The 12,031-nt window shown below is 35.2% G+C and overlaps 1 pseudogene; it reads left to right on the top strand.

The window, feature by feature from the left end:
• The first annotated feature begins 3,704 nt into the window (after positions 1-3,704).
• On the top strand, positions 3,705-8,351 carry LOC125192022 (annotated as a pseudogene).
• Positions 8,352-12,031: the final 3,680 nt, after the last annotated feature.

Genomic DNA, 12,031 nt, shown 5'->3' with positions numbered 1-12,031 from the left:
TTCATGTCTGATCAGTTTCTTAATTATTGCGAAGAAAATGGTATTCGACGTCAGATGACTTGTCCCGAAACTCCACAACAAAACGGAGTTGCTGAGCGTAAATTGGCACATCTTACATCCATTTGCTTATCATGGATACATGCAAAGAACCTTCCAAGAGAGTTATGGGCAGCGGCAATTCAGTCCGCGAGTTATGTTGTGAATCGGTTACCTCCGTGGCCAGGTACGGAACCATGCCCCTATGAGCTATTATACCATCATAAGCCAAATGTGAGTTTGTTTCGAGTCTTTGGTTCGATTTGTTATGTCCATGTCTCAAAGTCTAACAGAACTAAGCTTGATCCGAAGGCAAAAAGATGTATTTTTGTTGGCTATGACACTCACAGGAAAGGATGGAGGTGTATGGATCCAGAAACAAAGAAAGTTGTTGTCTCTCGTGATGTTGTGTTTGATGAAATTTCATCTGATCACATTGGTGCAAATGATAAAAGTATCATGGCTGACCTTCTGCCCGTTTGTGGCGATACTGAATCAAATGATAAGAGGAGCATCACTACTTCAGGAGAGAATGTTCAGCAATCTGAGACGATAGAGGCTGGAGCTCGAAGATCTGATAGACAGAGAAGACCACCTACTCATTTAGCTGACTATGAAGTTGAGGTAAATCTTTCATCAGTGATTTATGCCTTTCTAATGGGAGAATCTTGCGATGATGAACCAAAATCTTATGATGATGCTAAAGACGATCCTAAATGGGTAGCTGCAATGAAAGAGGAATATTTGGCTCTAATTAGGAACTGCACATGGGAACTTGTTAAGAGGCCAAAAGATATCCAACCTATTACTTGCAAATGGGTATTCAAATTGAAGAAAAAGGCTGATGGCACAATTGATCGCTATAAAGCTCGTCTCGTTGCTCGTGGTTTTTCTCAAGAATATGGTCAGGATTATGATCAGACTTTCAGTCCCGTTGCTAAAATGGCAACAATTCGAACCATCATTTCGCTAGCTGCTTGTAAAGGATGGAGACTTTGGCAACTAGATGTGAAGAATGCATTTCTCTATGGAGACTTGGATCGAGATATTTTTATGGAGCAGCCTGCTGGATTCATTTCGAAAGAGTTTCCTGACTATGTGTGTCGTCTTAAGAAGTCCTTGTACGGCCTCAAGCAAGCTTCGCGTGCTTGGTATGGTAAAATTGCTCAATATCTTGAATTTTGTGGTTATAAGTCTTCTGAAACTGATTTCAGTTTATTTATCAAGAAAACATCTTCTTCTTGTATAATGGTTCTTCTCTACGTGGATGATATGGTTATTACGGGTAATAATGATACTGAAATTACTCGTCTTCAAGAGGCTTTGTCTGTTCGTTTTGATATGAAAAGCTTGGGAGAAGTAAGCTGTTTTCTTGGCCTAGAAGTGACAAAGTCAGATGGATTTTTTGTTTCGCAACAAGGATATGCTTCAAATTTATTGGATCGTTTTCGTATGCGAGATTCAAAGCCAATGACTACTCCTATGGAATCATACTTGAAGTTAGCTAAAGATGAAGGAAAGTTGTTGGAAGATGCAACACTTTTTCGTCAGCGTGTTGGTAGTTTATTCTACTTATCTATCACAAGGCCTGACATTTCTTTCTCCGTCGGAGTTATATCTCAGTTTATGGGAGAGCCGCGAGAGCCTCATCTGATTGCAGCAAAGCGAATTCTTCGCTACATCAAGAATACTCTGAATTTTGGACTGCATTATAAACAAGGAACTACATTCTTATTGAGTGGTTTTGTAGATGCAGATTGGGCTGGTGATATAAATGATAGACGCTCAACAACAGGGTATTGTTTCGATACAAGATCAGCAGCAATCTCGTGGTGCAGCAAAAAGCAAATCACGGTTGCCCTATCAAGTTGCGAGGCTGAATATGTGGCAGCATCTATGGCTGTTCAAGAGTATGTTTGGCTCAAGAGGCTTGTCCAAGAAATTTTCTATGACTTGAAGTATCCGGTTCTGATTCGTTGTGATAACGAAAGTGCTATTAAGCTTGCTGAAAATCCAGTGTTCCATGCTCGAACAAAACACATTGAAGTGCATCATCATTTTGTTCGGGAAAAGGTTTTGAATCAAGAGATCGATTTGCAGAAGATAAGAAGTGAAGATCAAGTTGCTGACATTTTTACGAAGGCACTTGGCCGAGCTAAACTTGAAGAATTCCGAGCTGCTCTTGGCGTTGTTGATAGTAAGTTTTCACTAAGGGGGAGTGTTGAAAATAGTGAAACTTACGAGTGAGTTGAAGTAGTCCAAGTTCTGTTCCATTTATTTAGGATTTACGTTTTTGTGTTTTAGTTAGTGGTATTCTATTTAGCTGATTTAGTTATTAGTTAGTTAGAATTTTATGGGTTTCATTTTCTCTATTTATACTTTGTAGTTGTTGTCATTTATCTATCTCCAAATTAACAGAGCAATAAAAGTTTACGGTTCTCTGTACTCTCTTGTCTTCCTCTATATTTTTTGCTTCCATATTTCTTTACACATGTAACAGTATTGGATTTATGAAGATGATCGTTAGCCTATACCATCACCTTGTTGCACGTTTGAATTAGGTAAGTTTGATGGTTCAAATAATTCATGCGAGTTGCAAAATTATATTTGAGGGACAATAGTTTAGTGATCCAATTGATGTGCGTCACTTTCCAATTGATGTAAGAACCTAATGGGAACCATTTCAAAACTAGGTTGTTATATAAAAGACTACTAATGTTAATCAATGTAGCAATTTATTTTACTCCACAAGAGGAAAATTAAAAATAAAAGTCGACATCATCACTTAGTCAAAACTGAAGTTGCGCTACAACTTGTCGTTGGAAAGATTCCAATGGTTATATGCTATTAATGTTCAAACGTTGTTTAATATTAATGCAAGATATATGCTATTAATGTTCAAACGTTGTTTAATATTAATGCAAGTATTTTTACATATATTGAAAGAACTATTGCAACTTAAGTATTTCTTTTTTTTTTTTTTTTGCCGAAAATTCAAGCTTAAGGATATTGCATCATGAAGCATTTGATAAAAATTTGTTGGTAAACTCTGTTTATTTTTTTGTTTAAGAGAGTTTCTTCATATGGTACACTAATAGTCAAATCCAAGTAGACTTAAATTAGTATAGAATAAATATTATAAAAAATAATTGGCCTGCAATAACTAAATCATTGTATCCCATGAGAAGCAACATCCATTTTAAGAATTTCGACGACACAATTTAATCGAGTCAATTCACAGCTGCTCTAGTACTAGTATTATTTAGAAGAGATTTTAGATTAAATTATGTTCTCATAATGCCCAAATAATTTGTTGAGAAAATAGGATGCATGCATAGATAACGTCCAAATAATTATCTTATTTATAAGGGTTATCTCGTGCTATACAATGTACTGATATTAATGATAATTTTTGTTAGTTATTCACTTATGCATGTGGCATATTCCTTCCCAAGGATACTGTGAGATGGAAAATACGACAAACTAAATAAAGCTAAGCATATGGATTTCGTGTTTTGGAATAGTATTTGAGTGTTGAAAAATTAGTAGAGTTTGGGACAACAAAATCTTATAAATTCCTTTATGTTTTCTTCAAATAAAGCACCAATCATCTACTCTCCTCTCTATCTCTCACACACAAGCACATTTGCTTAGAAGCTCTGAGTAAGATGGAAAGATGTTCACCACCGGTTCCGGTCAAGAATGGCAAGAGCTTAGATGAAATTCGGAAATCCGCAAAAGCTCATCCATCCATTTGGGGAGACTTCTTTCTCAAATATAATATATAACGGTTGGTATATTCTTAAGAAAATTTGTCATTCATTACATTCTTAAATCTAATGTTTTTGCATCATAATATACTACATTTTGATAAAACTAAAAAAAAAAATTGAATGTAGAAAATAAAGTACACCTATTGTACTATTAGATAACCAACTTTGTTACATCCAATTCTCTTTATACATTAAAGGGAAAGTAACTAATCTCAAATGTAGTCTTGAATATTTCCTTCAATCATATATATCTCTTCAATTCCATTTTAGAAAATCACTGATGCTGAAAAAGAAGAGCTCGCAAAGCAGAAAGAATTGGTCAGAAAAATGCTAACTCAAACTCCAAACGATTCATCGTCTAAACTGGAACTCATCGATGTGATCCAGCGCCTGGGAGTGGAATATCATTTCGAAAAAGAAATTGAAGAATCTTTGAAATATATTCATGACAGTTACATGCAGCAAAATAGCAAAGACAATGATGATCTACGCATTGTGGCTCTTCGCTTTCGTTTGCTTAGACAACAAGGTTACAACGTCCCATGTGGTAAGATTCTTACATGCTACAACCACACCTTTCGTTGCGAAATATAATCACTGACATTTTACTTCAACAGATGTGTTTTGCAATTTCACTGATGGTGAAGGAAATTACGGGGCGTCACTGAAAAACAACGTTGAAGGTTTGTTGAGCTTATACGAGGCGGCTCATCTTCTCAAGCAAGACGAGGAAATTCTGGACAAAGCAATAGGGTTTTGTTCGTCTCATCTTCATGCTTCACTCCAAAATATGGAGGCTGATGTGTCTCTCTCCAAACGTATTAACGAAGCTCTGAGGATGCCAAACCGCTTGAGTGTCACAAGATTAGGTGCCAGAACGTTCATTTCTGTGTACCAAGAAGACGAATCGCATAATGAAATACTACTGAATTTCGCGAAATTAGATTTCAACCTAGTGCAGAAGATGAACCAGAGAGAGCTTAGTGATGCTACAAGGTACTTATATTTAATTATTGTGATTTCATTTTATTATAATTCTATAATTTGATTACAGTTATTTAAATTTATATTCCATTTAATTGAAATAGGTGGTGGAAGAAATTGGACGTGAAGAATAAAATGCCTTATGCAAGAGATAGGGTTACAGAATTGTACCTGTGGATGGTAGGAGTCTTCTTTGAGCCAAGCTATGCTAGAGCAAGAAGAATATTACTGAAAGCCATTTGTATGGCTTCGATTCTTGACGACACATATGAATATGCAACGCTAGATGAACTACAGATTCTAACAGACAGTGTTCAATGGTTGGATGCAAATTTTCAGTTAGTTTTTACTTACTAGTACAATTGTTTTGAATAAATTTGACCTAATTAACAAATGTGTTTTTATTGTCTTCTTTCAGTTGGGATGTTAATGAGACCTTAGAGGGTTCACCACCATACATCCAAATGTGCTACCGAAGCCTTATTGATACTTATACTGAAATAGAAGATGAAATGGAGAAAATCGAAGAATCATACCGCGTCCAATATGCGTCACAAGAAGTATTCATCTTTCCATAGTAAACGAAACTGTCAAAAAAATCATGAAGTTTGGTCAAAATTTAACTAATCCCTAAACCCTAAACAATATTCATGACCAAATTTCATGGTTTTTCTGACAATTTGCCCACATTTTATTTAACGAGTTTTTTGAATTTGTTTGCAGATGAAAAAGTTAGCAATGGCATATTTTGAGGAGGCAAAATGGTTATATAATAATTATATTCCAACACCAGACGAGTATATGAAGGTGTCCCTCGAGTCTGCCGGTTACATGATGGCATCAACAACTTCTTTGGTGGGTATGAGAGATCAAGTTAGTCAAAAAGATTTCGATTGGATTACAAAGGAACCTCTAATAGTACGAGCATCATCCGTGGTTGGTCGATTAATGGATGACTTAGTTGGAGACGAGGTATGTCGTGTATATATATATGTGTGTGTAGTATATAAATTAAACCAAAAATTTCTTATTGGCTGTGTTAAGCATGTGTGTGCACGCTTTAGTGCTTAGGCGCTAAGCACGTACTATAACATATGCATGTGTTATGCATATGTTACATTTGCATTCTCTTATTTATGGATTTAATTCATGTAGTATGAGGAGAAACCCTCAGCAATACATTGCTACATGAAACAATATGGCGTGTTGGAGGATGATGCTCGTGCTCAGCTTAAACAACGAGTGAAGAACGCATGGAAGGATATGAATCAAGAGCCTTGAGCCAACACCGACATCCATGCCAATTGAAAGGAGGGATTTCGCACGCGTGTCGTAGGCGCGTGTCCCTTCCTATTCAACAATATTTATACGTTCCCACTTCCCAAAATACTATTAATTAGTACGTGGTAAGTCGGATGTCGATCCCACGAGGAACGGTCGTATCCGTTATGTATTTCAACACCTAAGAGTTTGGCGATGCCGCCACGCTTTAATTTAAAGAAGGAAGAAACTAAACTACAGAAATTAAACCATACCTACGAACATGGTGGGAACTAAAGTTGAAAATAAATAAAAATGCAAGCAAACAATGAACTTAAGATAAAGCAATAAACTAATAAACTGCAACTTAAACTGGGCAAGTAAGTAAACTGGGCAGTTTAGCAGCAAAAATCAGAACAGTGGCGAGAAAAATAACAACACTTTGTATAATAGCATTTTCGGGAATAAAAGGAACAAGGGGAAAGGAACCAGCTTTTGCCACGAGAAATACTAAGTAAAAGAGGCAAAAAGAACTAAGTAGAAGGCTGCTAACTAAATTCTAAGTGTTCACACCTAAATGAAAGCTAGAGAAGCTAATTTACTAGGAAAGAGACACTTAAAAGGTAATTCTAAAAGCCTACTTAACTAGCTAGTTTGGAGACTTCCTAAGGTGACTAAACTGACATGAAAAGCATGAGAGAGAGAGTTTAAAACTGATTTTGGAGGCTCCATGTCAATGAGTGAAAAGGGATTGTACTAGTTGCTTGCTATGGGCTATTATCCAATGGTCAAAAGTAGTATTATCCAATGGTCAAAAGTAGTAGACAACTAAACTAAACAAAGGATAAAAGGATTAGCAATTTGAAATCAGATTTTGGGTTCCTAAATACACTAAGGCACGAAAACTATGAGAAAAGAGAGACTAAAAGACTGCTACACACTTAACTATGCTAAAGAAACACAAGATCAACAAGTTAACTACCTAATTATGCCTTGAAAACACCAAATAAAAAGCTGAAAATTAGCAACTTGGAGAAGATGAACAAGCTTAAGAACATTCAACAATGGAGGATAGAAATAACTAAAGAAACTGCAGCAACTAAAACACATTAGCTAGCATACAAGAACAAAGCTACTAAGCAAGGGAAAATCACCAACTATTGCAACTTAAATACACAAACGTTTTCTCTTCTTTTTTTTTTCACTGATTTTCGAAATTAAAAAGATGGAAAAGAAGGATTAACTAGCTGACGTAAACACTTAGAAAATAACAAAGAAATAAGATGCAAAAAGAGAAATCTAAACAAGCTAAGCAAAGACCCTTTCAAAAGCATAAAAAACTTCAAATAAACAAGCAAAGGAATCAACAAGGACAAAGGCTAGCTAGAGAACGAAAATAGTAAAACCAAAGCAAGAGATTAACTAAATGCTCAAGAACACCAACAACCAACCATAAATGCTAAACACCTAGAGATTTAAATACACCAAAAGCTCTTTATGATCAGCCCAACAACCTTAACTAGAGAGTTAAGATGCTGGAAAATGAGTACAAAAAAGGAACTAGATCATTCAAAGCATTAAAACACTACATAACAACAAGCTTCACCCCCTGGTGAGCAAAAGTGGCAATGGCTGCCTATGGTTCGAAATTTACTTCAAGGATGAGAGAAAACTAAGCTTAGAGAGAGGAAATAAAACTAACTAAAGCTAGCTAAAAAATGGTGTTCCAAAAGTTAGGCCAAAAGATAAGCTTTGTTGTTTTTTTGTTACACATCTTCCAACCAATCTGATGTGGAAGGCTTCTCCACTCCCAATGATGGTAGTTGGCTTCTTTTGCCTTCAAAAGTGTCTCTTGTGGCCATTGGTAGCACAAAGACTCGTCAATTTAACTTCGAAATGCGACTTTGAAGAGCTGTCAGCATTGCTTGGACACTGGCTAATCCATCAAACTGGGCAGTTTGTGTCTTGTGTATTCCTTCCTTCTCCAAATACTCAATTTGTATCCAATTTGCCTCTACTTTTGCATGTAATCCAGAATCCATTCCATTAACATGCTCGTCGGACCACTCCATTCATTTCCTGCCAAAACATGCATCTTTATATGCAAAGTTTCAACAATATAGCATGAAAAGTGACTCCAAAATGGTGATGAATGCTAGCCTATCACCAATCCTCACACGCGTTGTCAATCTTGCTCGTGTCGTGCACCTTCTCTATTCCGATGCGGATTGCTATTCCGATCCCAACAAAAGCAAAGAATGGCTAAAGATGGTGCTTGTCGAGGCCGTGCCAATTTGAAGACATGAATCTTGGAGTTATTATGTAACCGCTTTCAATAAAAGATTATACAATTAAATGTAACACTACGATTGGGGTTAATTTCATATATGGTTATCAAAGTATGACTCATGTATCATGTAGGGATCAGATCACCCGGGATTCACTAATTACTGTAACCTCTTTTATTGATATTGATCTGAGGTGGCTAATCTCAGAAATGCAAGCGAAGATACAAAGGGAAAACACGAATACAAGTCTACTTATTACAGAGGTGACTAATCGAAACCCTAGCTATTCTCAAGTCTTCTACCAGATTTGAGGCTCCAGCTCCTTCGACTATCTGCACACTAAGTAGAAGTATTAGTAAACCCAAAACAAGATCCTCTCGGATCTAAACAAGAGCAATAGACAACCAGTAACCAAGAAAGAACAAGTAAGGATATAACTTAGGTCACAACAGTGACTATCAGGCCAAGGACCTCCCCACACGCTTCTACCACAAGTCACAAGATGGGAAACCGTCGAACTCTAGGTCAGAAACCCTAGCTACACTGACTGCCACCAAACCGCCTATTCAGCTCACAACCACCAAAAACTCACAGAACTCACAAGTTCTCACTTCTTCAACACCAAACTTCGTCAGATTCCAACGACCCTGGATCCAACGACCCCAACTCAAGGTCTTCACAAGGCAGAGAGAGTCTCAGGAATGAGAGAGAGAGAGATAGAAGTGTCTAGAATAAGTGACTAAAGTGAGGCGATGCTCACTTAATACACAACCCTGGGTCCAACGACCCCAACTCAAGATCCGGGTGAAACATCCATGTTGCAGCCATCGGTGCAGCTAGGTAAGTGATGGACCTCAAACATTGGGCCTCTGCATTTAATCAATCAGGGTCAGCCCAACTGAATAAATACACAAGTCCAACAAAATATAGTCCACCAATATTCAACATATCATAATGGCAGCTAAAGTTTAATTTGTATCAAAATGAATACCAAACTTTGGACTTTATATCAATTTGGGATTTAATTTGATTACACATTATAAAATTATAAATGTATCTACTAATAACAATAGCAAGTGGCTGCATCTACTTGTCTAAGCCACCCATTTAACACTCCTTCCGTCCCTTAAAAATAAAGCACATTATCATTTCAAATGTTGTCTCTTTTTAGGAACAGATGGAATATTATTTTTGTATGCTAAACAATTAATGAAGCATATGAGGAAGTTAAAGATGGTAACAACCAAACTTAGCAAAAAGTTAATAATGTGATTTGAAATACAAGGTACTCCCTCCGTCCCGCTTAAGATGACACGTTTTCCTTTTTAGTTTGTCCCAACTAAGATGATACATTTCCTTTTTTGATAACTTTTTCTCTCCAATTAATACACTCAACCACTTTTTCTCACTCCTATTAAAATATTCATCTTTCTTTATCTCTGTACTTTAATATTTACACTCACCTTCTCTCTCTCCAATTAAACACTTTAACCAATAACTCCTAAAATCCCGTGCCGGCTAAGCAATGTGTCATCTTAGCCGGGACGAAGGGAGTAGTAATATTTCTATATACTCAACTTTCAAAACAAAGGCATCTTTAGAATTAATATTTGACATTTTTTTGATAATAGTACCCCTTTTATCCATCTCTTAAAAATAGAAATTTTCTTTTTTTATTCATCATAAAAATAAAAATTTTCTATTTTAAAATTTTTTCTCTCTAATAAGACATGAACCCATAATCCAGCAGCGTATCCATGTGGGAACAAGGGGTACAACTGTACCCCCAAAATTTCGAAGTTAATAGTATTATTGAGGTAAGAATACGTATTGTTGCATGTGATCAGGTGGTATAGCTCTAGCATATTCAATTTACTTGCCCGTGTTTGAATCTTAGCACTGCCAATTTGTGGATTACTTTTTTATCTGTTTCAATTTTCTTTCTTTATTTATCTTATACACTTCTTAATTTCTCAATATTCTCTCTCCTTTATCTTATGTGTACACTTCTTTCTTTATCTTAATTTTAATTTATTTCTTTATCTTATACACTTCTTAATTTCTCAATATTTTCTTTCCTTTATCTTAGGTTGTACACTTCTTTCTTTGTAGTTTCTTTTCTTTTTTTCATTTCAATGGGATCGAGTTCTTTTTACTCATCTTTTTTTTTTCTATTTTTTTCTTTGTCTCAATTTGTACACTTCTTTCTTTATCATAATTTTAATATATATTAATGATTAATTTATATTTTTTTTGTCTTAATTTGTACTCTTAATAAGTTACTCCCTCCGTCAATGAAATGTGGTCCATTTTTGTCATTTCGATCTTTACCCGAAATATAGTACATTTTCTTTTTTCTCATTTTTGGTGAGTGGAGCAAACTTTTAACTAACTCCTTACACTCACATTCTATTATAATTTGCTAATATATAAACATGGAACTCATATTTCACTAACTTTTTTTCACTCACTTTTTTCCACATTTCTTATACGGGTCAAATATGTATAACATTTTGCGAATAGAGGAAGTATATCATTATTTCGCACCCCTGAACCAAATATCCTGGATACGCCACTGCCATAATCTATTAATCCATTTTTTTTTCTTCTATCAATCTCTTATTTTAATAATTTTGTAATATTAAAATCTTTGTCATTTCAAAAAGTGTTTTTTTTTTGGCGGTTGGAGTGAATAATACTCCCTCCGTCCCATAAAAGTTGAGTCGTATTCCTTTTTAGTCCGTCCCAATAAAGTTGAGTCATTTCCTTTTTTAACAAAAGACAAAACATCAAATCACTCTTACTTTATTCCATCATTTACTTTACTCTCTCTTATCTTTCCTATTTTTTTCATCTCTCCTATTTATTTAATATAAATTCTTAATCTCCGTGCCCAAAAGTTTTGTCTCAACTTTTATGGGATGGAGGGAGTATTTTGTTTGAAAATATCTTCATCGAGATTATTCTTCTTGGAAGTTGGATCCACTTCACACTTAATCCACCATAGTTATTATTTCGAGGCGACAATATTAGATTAAATTATGCCATCGAAAATCCCAATATAAGCTTACTAAACTTTTTTTTATTATTAGTTTATTGTTCTTTGTCAGGTAGTGGTTGATTGATTAACTTTTTATTGCCCCCAATTAATTAAATTATGCTGGGTTAGGTGTGGCTGAGTCATCTTAATTTGTTAATTTACGTAAAGTTAAAGACTAATTTATAAAGTTAAAGTTAAAGGAGACTAATTTATGTAAAGTCTGTGCCAATCAATTTTTTTTAATTTTCTTCCCAATCAATTTGACCATAAGTCCACGAATTTGTAGTTGAAATCCCATCCAGACTGTGAAAGATCTCACACACTTATTCACAGTCGCCGACGAAGATAAGAAGAAATAATCGCAAAAGGTATTTTCTCTTCTTTGAATTGTTTCAAATTCACCATGTTTATGATTATGTTGTTTTACATAGCATATAAATCTCAATCAAAAGCCTTTCAAGTTTGGGAACTTGCTTTATATTCTTAAGTTTTTTTATTTGTTGCTTCATTTTTGGGACCAAATTCAAATATGATTTGGATCTTGATTATAATTTTTGAGATCCAGATCCATTTAAATTTATAATATAATTTTAATGTTGATTTGTTTTGGTCCTTTTGGAAGTAGAGTTATACCAAGGAATATGACTATA

Source organism: Salvia hispanica, chromosome 6 (assembly GCF_023119035.1).
Source record: "Salvia hispanica cultivar TCC Black 2014 chromosome 6, UniMelb_Shisp_WGS_1.0, whole genome shotgun sequence".
In the NCBI taxonomy this organism is placed as follows: Eukaryota; Viridiplantae; Streptophyta; class Magnoliopsida; order Lamiales; family Lamiaceae; genus Salvia; species Salvia hispanica.
Note: the sequence above shows the minus strand (reverse complement) of the source record. Positions and strands in the feature narration are given on the sequence as shown.